General features: G+C 30.6%; 1 protein-coding gene across 2 annotated transcripts in view; it reads left to right on the forward strand.

The window, feature by feature from the left end:
• Positions 1-3,399: 3,399 nt before the first annotated feature.
• Positions 3,400-14,090, forward strand: part of LOC111033551 (CTL-like protein 2) — a 46,060-nt gene continuing 35,369 nt past the window's right edge. For both annotated transcript variants that reach the window (XM_022314337.1, XM_022314339.1), the window contains exon 1: positions 3,400-3,708. The gene's annotated coding sequence lies outside the window, so the exon portion shown is untranslated. The remainder of the gene's footprint in view (positions 3,709-14,090) is intronic.

A 14,090-nucleotide genomic window follows, 5' to 3' on the forward strand; every position in this document is an offset into this window, starting at 1 on the left:
TTAATATAAAGATCATTTAAATTAGTGGGCATTAGGGAATTTCACAAAAACAAAATTAGTTATTTGTCGGCTGAAAAAATATTTGTTGAATATCATCACAGCTATTGTTTTTCACACGATTTATTATTATGTGTTGTGACTTTTAGTTATGAGCATCAAGTATTACATTTCTATTATTAGAATGAAAATTTTTCACTTATAATAAATAACTTCAGTGGCGTAGTTTGGGTTTTCTTAAGGGGGGTTTTAATTATAAACATTAAATATCATATATAATACGTATAAACTATAACTTTTATTTTAATTAGTTAATATGTACACATTATGTAAGTTAAAATGGTCAAAAATTCAAAGTTTTTAAATAACCAAATATTATTATAGTAGGTTTGTAATAAATATTAAAATATATATATATATTGTTTTAAATTATTGCATTATATTCATGAAACACTTTTTATCCATGTATAGACAACATATATCTTAATGTGCATGATTTTTCACAACATTTTTAATTTTTGAATCTGGAGAAAAAGATTGGGTGCAAATGTGCAATCATTTACGATGATAGATTAGATACTGACCCTTTCACGGACACTGACACACCGCTACCAAGTCTTATACATTTGTATAAATGTATATGTTGCGATTTGAGCAGCATAAAATACATACGATATTTTACATATCGAAGTTTCAAACAATGTGTTCTTGTCAGTTTTGCGCAGTTATATAGCATCGGAAATATATATGCACATGCATCTGTGCGATGGCGCATGCTGCTGCAGCTGCAGTAGAGCGTTGCGCTTTTGTCTGTGAAACGGAAATAATAATATACGTTTACATACGAAAGCACGTTAACCAGCGACAGATAGGTGAATCGAATTTTTTTTATTTCATCAGTACCCTCCCCCCCCCCCAAAAAGTGTCATATTTCGCATTTTATTAAGATATACTTAATGCTTATCATGTACGAGTTTCGAGTGTATTGTCTCATTTGGATTATGTTGTGCACATTGTTTGATAATATTGTTTTTTAAATTTGTACTGCGGTCCAGAGCAATACTGTATTGTTACTGTTTTTCTCTGCGTTACTGATATTATTATCTCACGTCAAATGGTGAATAACTTCGAATTAGGTTTCACAAGGTTATTATTTTTGTAAAGGCACACCAAGACGTATCAAAGTATATTGAGAAATAAATGTTGTATACAATAATATTCAGAGTGATAAACATATTAATAATGTGTTTGTTATTATAGTGTATTGTGTTAATAAAAAAGTATATTTATTAGATCAAAAGTTATTACTAGAGCTAGGATTTTGGTGACTGCATTTTTTTTTCTTTAAGTGTTATACAATTCTAACCCAGGGGGACGAGGTGACCGAGTGGTCTGACTCTTCCGCTGCGACGCAGCCGGTCGCGGTTCGATCCTCGGCCACCGGGCGGCATTTTTCTCCGGACAAGTCGCGGTGACCGGAGAGCAAGTGCTGCCATCCCCCACCCCCGGGGCATGGCAGAAACCTACGGGTGCCCCATTCGAAATTCTGCCAAAACAAACACACACGTGTTCCCCCTACCGTTCCAAAAACCTACAAACCATCAATACAAAAAACCTACAGAACCTACTAATAGCTAATGGCCACAGTTGCCGGGCTCAGGATCAATTAAAAAAAAAAAAAAATTCTAACCCAAAACTAAATTTGTTTCGTAGTATAACAATTTAAATGATGTAATTTTTATTTTGCATTTTTCGTGTTAAATGCATTTTAATGTATTTTTAAGGTCATTTTTACGTAATATTACAAAAATTACATTCATTTTGTGTACTTAAACTAATTTTTGTTTATTTTAAGCTTTTTTAATATGTTTTATAAAGGTAATCCCAATTAGTACCTATACGCAATTACCTACTCCAGTCCATTGATATTGAAAAATGAGTATAATTAATTGTTGATTAATCCGATAAGAATAAATATCGAACGAACCCATAACTATTTAGGTATACAATAGTAGCTTTAGTAGTGAATTCAACACGTACCTATGTGGTTCTATCGATCTTAACTGTACAAAATGTCAAAAATTAAGTCAACAGTAAGAAGCCGTTTACGTAGTTTTGTGAGCGTGTTTGGTGCAGATATTTTTCCTACGGACGGTATGGTGCTTTTTTGTAAAGTTTGTAATGTTACAGTTGCCTCCGAAAAGAAATTTACAATTCAACAACACATCAGTTGAGATAAGCATCTGTGAAGAAATTCTTCATATAAAAACATTTTATCTGACCGCCACGCCGTCGCAGCTTCCAGTTTAAAAATCTTAAGAATCATTTAATTGTGCAATGCAATAATAATATGTGTACAGGTGGAAAAAAATATGATATATTTTTCATTAAATTATTTTAATTTATGCTTTTATTGATTTTTCAGAATAATTATATGAGGAAGCGGTTACATTCACAAGTCTATTATGTTCATAATTAATAATTAATAATATTATTTATTTTTAAAATAAATTTTTTTTACTCATTTAAGTACATTTTTTGGTCATTTTTAAGTTCATTTTTTTAGAGTTTTTAGGTCTGGTTTTTTTTTCTAGTGCATTTTTGTGTATTTTTAGGTCATTAAAATCCTAGTTGTAGTTATTACCTATACATGATGGGCATTCAATAGTTCAATTTAATTCTTCATTAACATAATAACTCATCTAATATAAATAACTGTTGAAATATCATAGCTTTTCTAGTTAATTTAAAAATAGTTTATCAAGTTAAAAATTAAAATTAAAAATGTTTTAGATGTTTCGGGTGTTTGGTTTTATAAATTAATTACTGTATACCTACTAGGCTTAAATAAATATAATTTAGCACTACGGTAACCGTCATACTGCAGTAGACCACGTAATAATTGAAAATGTAGATTAGATATAACTTGTTTTAAACTGAGTCAAATTAATATTGTTTTCCATATTAACTTTAAAATTAGCAAATTATTTATTATTTGTTAACGATTAACTTCTAACTTGAGTTAATTATTATCGTGCACTTTCCCACCTTTGTAGTTACTTGTATAATTATTTACATTTGTCAGCTATTTCTGTTTCACTCTGTATACGAGTTTGGATAAAGTTCTCTGCTCTGAAATGTCTAGTTTTTTCGAGACTATAAATCGGCTGGTCCGGTTGCCACCGCGTTGGGAGTCACGCCCGCGAACCGGCTTAAAAAACTGATCGGCTAAGCGTCATCGTCGTCGCGCAGTCTTTGTCTCTTTGTCATCCGTCACGCCGCCACCTCTACCACCGCCACCGCCGCCTACCACCATTACCACTACCAATACTACCACTAACCGTGTTCGTGCGTGCGTCTTCGTGTGTGTGCGTGAGCGTGTATACTCTTGCACGCCGCGTGCGACCGTGTCAGTCGGTCGTTCGGACGCGCGCGTGTACGTTTATATTAAAGCCAAACGACAAACAATAATATTTACAACAATAATTTATAATAATAATTATTGTAATGTAATATTTTAATATACCTCTACGACATCGTACTGCAAAACGCGCCACGGTCGAACAGGTCGACGAGCTACGAGATTTTTGTCTACACTGTGAATTTCAAATTTTAAGACAAAATTGTTTTGTCCCTCATCCTTGGTCCATCCCAGATACGCTGTATAGTAGGCCTAAGCCCGGCCGCGATCGTCACACCGACCGATTTGAGGTAATTACTTTGGTTTATATTTTATGTGCTGCGGTATATTTACTTCGATTCAAAACTTTCTATTAGATAATCGCTATGCTAATTATATTAGAAAGAAATCGTACTTGAAATCAGGACTTTTAAAACGCATATTATGTGAAGATTTTAACCATGAATCAGATCTTAAAATATTATACTTCTTATTAGTTCGATTTCATTTTGATTATGCTTATTTTTAATTTAAACAAGATAATATCCTTTCAGAGCAAAATTTTATTACAGTTAAAAATAACTTATAAAGATATTTTATTTACCTTTTATTAACTTTATATTGTAAAAATGCCTAATATCATACTGGTTATAATAATATTTGAAGCGCACTAAGAATAATTATGAAAAAACGTTTGAAATTTATATTTGAAATTTAAAATTTCAATTATTAAACAATATTACTGATTGTCATGAACCTGTCAAGTGCTTACATTTTAAACGAAGCCCAATTAATTCTAGAAATAAATATATATTCTATCTATCATCTGCTAAATCGAAATACTTGTTATACACTCCTGTAAAATGTGTCCTTATGTCTGCATAACTCAAATGTACTAATGTACTATAGACTGAACACTACATGGTATGATTTGTCAATTACTGTATCTATAGTTTATAGTATATATTATCATTATTATTTTAAATTTATTTTATTTTAATTTTAACTTAATTTTAATACCTACCTATGTATTAAATAATTTGTATTTTATATATTTTAATTTGTATGTTTTATAACTATAAAAACATTTAAATATCTCATGACGGTTTGTCTTTATAAAAACTGTAAACTTTAGTTATTTTGAATTAATTAACTGCAACTATGAGAACGCGTTTACATACTGCAGCTGTAGCTTGCATAGATCGAAACAGGATTTAATAACATTGAAATATTATTATTATTTCGTAGCTGGTCGTTGTTCGTTGCCGTCAGGGCCTGCGATGTAAACATTTAATTTTGAGAGTGAGCGTATAGGTGCGTATATATGCGTGTCTTAACATGTCTGGCGGGTCGCGTCTAGACATTTCTGTTTTTAAGATATTAAGTAGATACTTAGCCGTATAGTTAGTATAATATGTTGTTAACGTTATTATATTATTGTTAACGTTTTTCGGATGTTACAAACTGTGTACTTGTTATTTTTATCAATATATAATACTGTATACTGCAGGTTCGACATATATTATTGACCCGGCTATTTTCGGTGTCGAAATTCACTTTCAAAAATCTCTTATTCGCCACCACCCGAGATTGTGATGGTTATTTTACCCATCTTTCATTTCACTCTTTTCATCTGACTCCATCGATACGATTATACTTATGTATTTGCTTCGTTTATATTTTCTAACAGTATAATATATAGGTAAAATATTATATACTAAACATGATGATTATTTTTAACAATAACCACATTTGTATTATCTTTGTCTCCTCTTTTTATGTTAGAAAAAATTATTTTATGAAGTTATCTAAGCGATTATTACATTTTATGAACGACAAAGAAATTTAATTTCTTACGATTTTTTTTTAATGGGGGTGTTTGGGTTTTTAATTATTTCAATGATAACCTGTAATTTGAATTCTATAACCTGTAAAAAAATATTTTTTTTTTAATTTTAAAACATTAGATATTGAAGGAATAGTTTTTTAATTTGCTCAAACCTCTATATTAAGGCTAATTAAATATAAAGCATACATTTGAAATTAGAGTTTAAAGTTCACGACAGATAACTTACAGAATGTTAAATTATCATCATTCATTTTAACTTTCAATTATGTTATTAGTATAAATAATAGATTCAATATATTATGTAAAAATGAACACTTTTAACAGTACCTATTCATCTGTTTTATGGTAATGAAATTTAAAATATATAAATGATTATTGTCATTAAAAAAAACATACAAATAAATCATCATTTTGAGAAATTGTTAGTGTTTAAAACTCTTTTTTTGGGGGGGGGGGGGGGTTGATAAACTTATAAATCAACCGGGAGAAGCGGGATACGCCGTAGAAGGTGTTTCGTATATAAAAACACATTGTACATTCTTCTTCTTCTTTTCTCTACTAAAGGCCACCTTGACGTTGCAAATCTGGTTCGCCATTCATCTCTGTTAAAAGCCAGTCTTTTCATGTCTATAATATATCGATTACAGTCAACTTGTTTTATCATTTATTCTATATATGCCTTCCTCGGTCTGCCTCTACCTTTGTATCCATTTATTCGTCCTTCAATTATATTTGTCATAAACGAATTATGCCTAAGTAGGTGACCAAACATTTTTACACTCATTGTACATTATTCCTACAAAATATAACACATAGAAAAAAACGAATAGATAATGACGAACGCTTAACAGTGACAACTTGTATATTATAAAATAGATTCGTATACCAGTATCCGACAAGTTTTTTTTCACTGGATCAAGGAAAAACTGTTTTTTGAACGGTACTTACAAACGCTTTCTATAAAGCAATAACCGTCATAATTACTTTTAATTATTATTTGACGTGCACATCGCCACAGATGATATTGGCCGCTCAAAGACTCGGCCAAATGGGTCGAAACGAACTCGCAGGTCATAATAATAATAATGTAATACAAAAAGCGTAATTGGACAATCCCCAAAATACATTATGCTCCTGCATTAGAGTATAAGACACGAACGCATGTTATATCATACGTCCGTGAGTGGCTTTTTCGATAAATAGAAAATTATTTATTGGCTTTTTGATTAAGATTTACATCGATCGACTATATAATATATGTATACACTTATATTATGTACCTACCTAACGTTACAGAAATATAAGTATATTAATATATGATATAAGAGTCTTGTATATAAAAGGTATATATTTTGAAAACGTCGAATTATATTTATAACTACGACGAAATCGCGTGTTGTATTCGCTCGATGTTGTGAATTTTGATGACGAAACAGTATACAATTTAATGACAATATAATATTACCGTATTTGATTAGTTTTTACTACAAATATGCCAACATTTAAGTATGCGAGCTTTAAGTCTTGTTCAGTTGATGGGTTTTTTGTCACTACATTTTAAGTCACTGTCTCTCCTAGACAGTCCTAGTCAAATTCTTCAATTTCTGATTTTGAATCGCTTTTTACAGCACTACAATACGATTTTTAATACTGATGATTTATGACACGTGTAAGTACTCTAACGTGTTGTAGGTATTTTTATTGTTCTACGACACTCGCTTCTCTACACATTTATATCATGTAAAGTGTTTGAACTCTCGATATAACCATCGTTGTGGCTAGAAATCGTTTAAAATAAAATATCTTAAACGATTTGTAAACCGATTTCGAGTGTTAATAATGACGAGCAGTGTATTTAACGAATGAATAATGATACAAGCAATTAGTATAGCATAATGTATTATAACTAGTACCTTTTAAACATTTTTGAACATCGATTCGGTAGCAGCAATTAATTTTCACTTAGCCATTTTAGATATTTTTCGTATAGCCGTATAGGTCGTAATTATGTAAGTTAATTTTTTTTGTTATTTTCTTGGTAAATTGATATATTTTTGAAAACAATGTTTTTTTTTACATTGTTTAATATTGAACGACATTTTTGAAAGTTGAGATAAAAGAAGTTATGCAACATTTAAGATGCGGAGTAGGTATTTTTGTACACTGTGCTCCGTTTGATTGAAATGTAGATGCTTATAACATGTTAAAACAAATTAACTAGTGACTTCTGGTTCAATGTTCAATTTCTATTAATCTGAAATGAGAAATTATTAATATATATTGTCATTAAAAAAATTATGATATTATTTACTTTTGGTGATGTACAAACAATATTTTTAAAACCATTATATAAATTTACTGAGAAAATGATTATTTACTGATAAGACAATCACTTGCAAAATATATGATGACAAACATTCTGTGGTATCGAATAATGGATTTTTCTCTCTTATCTTAATTTATTATAATGATATGATACTAATTATAACAATATATTACGTGATTCACAGGATATTTGACTACTGCAATATTAATCGCTCACATATTACATGTAAATATATATTAATAGCATGCGTTTAGAATATTTAGAATATTACTATTTACCCACGATTAGAATGTGATGTATGATGATGTATTAAATGAAGTGGCGAATTCTATTGACTAACTAGTAGCTATATATAATAACTATTTTGTTAATTTTCATATATGTTTTTTGATAGTTAAAAATGTTGGTTGAAACAAAAGTTAGTACGTATTTAGGTTATTTTATTTGTCAGTCATTTCTGTTACACTAATACGAATTAACACCAACTAAGTGCGTTTTCTCCAGAACTATCTTTACGAAATACATGCATACATATTATATATGAAAAACAAACGATACGAACTTCCGTCTCCTCTTCCATACACACGTACATGACTACATACACATACTATTCATTCTATTATACAGCAGCAGTGCTGCGGTGACTGTATTTTTTTTTTATGGAAATCAGTAGTTTATACACAGATAGCGAGCCGATAGGTAGACTACGCGTAGAGTAAAACTCGTGAATGTCAATATTCTCATCGGTAATATTCCAGTTAAAAGCGTATACAAGCATAATATATGTTTATTGTATACAACAATAACAATACAGCGTGCGCGGTCAATGTGCTCTTGTGTTCGCGTATATAAATTATATGGCTTACAACCGGAGCGTGTCGCCGTTGCGTGACCTATCCAAACGAATTTTAGGTATAATATTTTTATAACGATGATCTGTCGATTTGTTGACACAGAGACATGATAGTTGTGACCATTCTGCCAGTATATTATAGTGATATACATTGTTTGACAACGGGGATGTCGGCACATAATAATTAAGAAATTCTGTGGTGGTGAATACGATATTGTTGTGTGTTGTTATAAAATGGTTTTTACTGTATACTTATCATATTTGTGAGGAACACAACTCGTTCGTTTTTCCCGTGAGTTATATATTATGCGAATGCGACCGCAGTATATATCTCAGCGCTTTATTTATAAACTCCGTCCTAACCACGCATCGTCATCGTTTCATTCCGAAGCGCTTGAAAAGTGGTAATTATAATAATAATATAATATCGTCATTCGTTTGTACTCTGCAGTCAACTTGGTTTTCTGCTACGTTATATTTAAATTCTAGAAATTATTCATGCGTGTATGATCTCGCTGAAACGAAAAAAAAACTGTATACCACATTACTGACGAGATTATAACATAGCAATGCACGTACAATGAGTGCAGTGTCGTGCCCAGGAGTTTTCAATGAAGGGGGGGGGGGTGTTATAACTAATAATATATTTAAATTAATTGTGGTGGTGATGCTGATGGCACAAATAAGGGGATTTATCGGACAATGAGTGATATAACCCCTAACCTCCCTCCTCTGGCACTCAACTGAATAAGCGTATAACAGTAATAGGTGCATTTTATTAAAACCGCCGTTACGGTATGATTTTAAAAATTTAAAATAATTATTTCGTTGCTATTTAATGACGTGTGTGATAAAGTTATTTTTTGAAAAGAATTTCAGCGGAGATTTTTTTATAAGATTTGATTATAATTTATAATACATAGTGAAACAATATGTTTCAAAGTTATTTTTAAGTGCTGGCAGTGGTGGATTGCTCGCTCACTGCAATCGCGATGACTATTATAAACGACTATGCAGGCAGTACATCATAGTATTATTATATATCACCTTTTATTGTCAAGTATAATATGATTAATATAATGCATATTAATATATAATGTTGAGATGTGTGATGGCATAGCAATGCATGTTGTCAGTCACCGGTGAATGTTGACATTTGCCACAAAATACCAATATTAATAAATGTTGGCAGTTTTACAAAATATGGACATTTACCGGTATTTGTTAACAAACACAATACATAAATAGGTACAATAGTTTACCAAATAAAATAATATTAATATTAAATTAAATTACAATTTTAATATTAATAATTATTAATTATATTAGAAAGATAACCATATAGTGTACAATATCAGGTACGCTCTTTTTCCCGATTTTCCCTTCCTAGCCCGTAATACATACGTATTTTAACTTTTAACATGCTTCGATTAGAAATTAAAGCGCACACAGAATACTGAAGAGTACATAGTATAGGTATCTGTTGTATATTGATAGTATCTAGCTATGAATTATAATATTATATAATATCAAATAATAATACATGTTGTATTTTGTTTATGTTTTCACCTACAATAGTCAGTTTATTGCTATATTATAATATACAATCTTACACATTACCTATGCGCATTGTCCGTAACAGTATACATTTTATAAATTTATATGTTTTCAGTTTTGAGTGTTTTAACTATTCGAAAACTTCATATTTTTATCATCATCATTGTTATACAATTGTATACCTATACTTGTAATATAGGAATGGTTATATATTATATTATAGTATGCATATTCGGTACGGCGTTCTCGTGCCTCTCCTGGAGGTATATATGTGTATATATATGATATTATATTGACACACGTGTAGACGTGCAGTGTTGTATTGCTGCAGTATTTGACAGTCGGTGATGGTAGGTATATACAATGTAATACCACCATATTGTTATTTGGTAGAAACCGTCCACGCGAGCGTTCAATTTCTTCTCATCGTATAAACGACTAATCATGACGCGATCGAACCGCGTTTAATTCCTTAGTTTTCATATTACATACCTAATCTAATATATAACAACTATTATTATATTATTTTATCTCATTACTTTGTATGGCCAAGTACCCAAAATTCTTCAAGTCATGCCATGGTGCTACAATATCGTCTACATTAGTTACGTACTTAGGATTTTACAGGGACGGTGAAAAAGTTTGCTGTCTAAAACTATAACTTCATATATGTATGATACGAAATATTTCATGTTTATGAAAATCCAAACATTATTTACAATTACAAGTAGGTATAAAAAATATTACATTTTCAAAAAAATTATGTTATACGTATGTGTTGGTTACTTTTTTGGGCTGATAAAAACAAGACAATTTAATCTAACAGTATCATATTAATTATTCTAGGTATATATAATTAAGATACACAACTTAACTTTTTATAAATTTACATAGCGTCGTCATACAGTCTTAAAAAATTAATTCTCTCATACATTTTGAAATTTTGTTTTTTAAAAAATTGGCTTTATTTGTAATATGTATATCAAAACGTACCAGTGAATTATTTTTCTCTCCCACACTATAATAGGTGCTGACATTGTAAAAGTACACTGCAAAAAATATCGATTAGTGCATTATTATTGTTATTGTGGTTTGTTGTGGTCAGCAGGTCGTACAGAGAACACTTACTCGTGTTATTTAACATACCTATATAATACACGAGCTACGAGGGACGGAGTTCTATTATATGGGTATTCCTCTGATGCAGGTTTCGTGCTTCCGTATATTATTTTCCAGTCGATCTACCCCTTTTAGGCCTTAAAACTATACCTAGCGCGAGTTTGTGTGCGTGTGTGATGTGTTTTACGTAGAGTGACTTATTATATATTGTTTTAAATGGAGGGTCCCCCTGACATGCAACGACTTTGCAATCGCGACGACTTTCGGCCTATAATATACTTTGATAAATTGCCGCAGTCATTTGCAGCGGTGCGTGCGTATTTGCGGCGGTAGAAACAGAGTGGTGGTGATAGTTATAGTGGGTGGGGAGAAAATGTGAAACGGTCTTTTTTCGAAAAAATATAGGTAAAAACTAAGCTCATCGTATGAATATTTTAACCGAAATCGACTGGACATATATATCTATATGACTATATGTATATGAATATATATACACACATATATATATGTACAACATATATATAGACTTGCGGACAGGTGTAGTATACGTATAAGGTGTACACAACAAAACTACCTAGGCCTACGAATAATAAGGGACTCGCTGGAGGGTCGCTGGAACATTGATTTTTTCCCCTTTCTTATAATATGTATATGTAGGTTTCATTCGCGCGCCTTTAATGTGTTTTTTTTTATGTTAATACCCTCCGGGCAAGTGACACGTGTGTTGGAATTTCTACACTAATATTTATATATTATGTACGATAGGTAAACGTGCGGAAATAAAATAATATAGTATCATAATTATTACGCATTTTTGTTTTGTTTTAAATGAATAAATAGAAGTCGATTCGGCGACTCTCGCGTTTTCGTTGATATATTTAATCAATGTTTTACTTTTATTGTCATTTCGAGGAAATTTATCGCTTCTATATTATATGTATACTCTCGTAAAACTGCAGCCAACCAACCAGTCAAATCGAGCAACTGAATTGACACCATAATATATAAAAACGGTATTACGATTCATATGATATGATTAATATCGTACGTACAATATATACGACAAGTCGACGCACATGTACCTACCTATATGTAGATTAAAAATGTATAATGTGTTTCAAACACAATAGATCGCCTCTAAAATTTGTTTTACTTTCTAACGCGGTAGTGTAACAGCACAGCTTTACAAAAAAAAAAAAAAAATATAATATTACACGTGTCACATTTGACGACAATAGGTAGGTTTCTACACGATTATTTATCACCAACGGCTCGTGATATACGTAATTCGGTATCATTTATTCGAAATAATACCTACTAGTCGAATCCACGATGTTTTATTACCTAGGTATAATATGATATATTAAAACATGTTATACAGGTAAACTAGCTTACATTTACAGCAATCTAATCTTAATAACGAAATTGGATCGCCAGTAGAGATCGAAGCGGTGAAGGCAAAAATAAGCCATAATGATAATTAACGTATCACAATTACCTACAATGTATATAGGATACGATTTCACTTGAAATCTCAACTTCAAACACAATTTTTCTACAACAGCTGCTTCTAGCTACAAATATAAATTATAATATTATCTTTTTATTTAAGCAGGCTTTGACAATATATTATTATATAATATGTAAGACGATTAATGTACTATATGATAATCGATTGTGGAGGATAGGTGGTAGCATTAAAAAAAAATTGAATTCCTAAGCTTGTATAGGTGGATGAAACTTGTGAATGAAACCGAAAGTAAAAGAGTTACCCATAACGTCGACCAAATCATTTTTTTTTTTAGTCACTTCACAGATTACGGTATTTAGTTTTTGCATGTTAACATACAGGTTAATTCACCAAGCATGGTATCTCCCTATTTTATTCAATAATGTAGTTATCAATTACTGGATTTTTGGAATTTTTAAATATACTTTAAGATCATACTCCCAAATTGTTATTATTGTTCTATTTACGGAGTGTCCTGCACTCTTGCGGAGATACACATTTCTGTTATTAAAATTAGGAACTCACTTTTATATTATGTAATATTTAGAGGACAGTTTTTCAAATCAGAATTTGAATATATTAATTATAATGGAAAACAACAATAAGGGTGTGCAAGCTTGGTGCATCAACCCTATATAATACCAACACATATAATATATAGGTATAATACTATAATTATATTATACACATTCAATATATTTACTTGCACGTTATTAAATTGCATTGAACATTTATTTTTACAATGTTATAATAGCTACACGATGCGAATATTAATAACAATTACCGTAAAACACGCGTATTGGCGTATTGCAATATGCTTTATAGTAAATAAAATACGATTCGATTCAAAACGATAACCTATGAACGCGTGCAGCATAAAATAATGTCGATTCGATAAAAGCTAAAATGTAATGACTCGTAGTATAGGTAAAAACGATAGAATTAAATCACCTGCGGAAACTTTAACGCATACTGGCTCGTAGATCAGTCACCGACTATATGTTTATATTTGCTTGCACGTGTCCCCCACTGTATATGGACGTGACATAATATGATATAATTAAAATATAATAACAATGGGACAGAAATATTTTACGTGAGCCGACGGTTGACGGTATACCAACTAATTTCAGGCGACGCATGTCGTTTCGGGTTTTCAAGTGATATATGGCATAATAATGTGTATTATAATTAGTGTAGAACACAGGTTTGTATGTGTAAATGGAAACTGCGTACTTTTACTTTTAATATTTGTGGATTGTTGTAAATAATCTTTACGAATCATACTAATTAGAATTCATTATAACTCATAAACTAATCTTCTAAAATTTGATTTTTAATTTTTATACATTGAAATACTTTAACAAATATTTTGCTTTGGAATAAGTATTTAAAATGTTTGTTATCATTAAAAAAAATAATACATTTAAAAAATGAAAACGATAAATATATTATTTCTAGACAAATTTTGTTTTTTTA

The sequence above is a fragment of the Myzus persicae genome, unplaced genomic scaffold (assembly GCF_001856785.1).
Source record: "Myzus persicae strain clone G006 unplaced genomic scaffold, MPER_G0061.0, whole genome shotgun sequence".
Taxonomy (NCBI): domain Eukaryota; kingdom Metazoa; phylum Arthropoda; class Insecta; order Hemiptera; family Aphididae; genus Myzus; species Myzus persicae.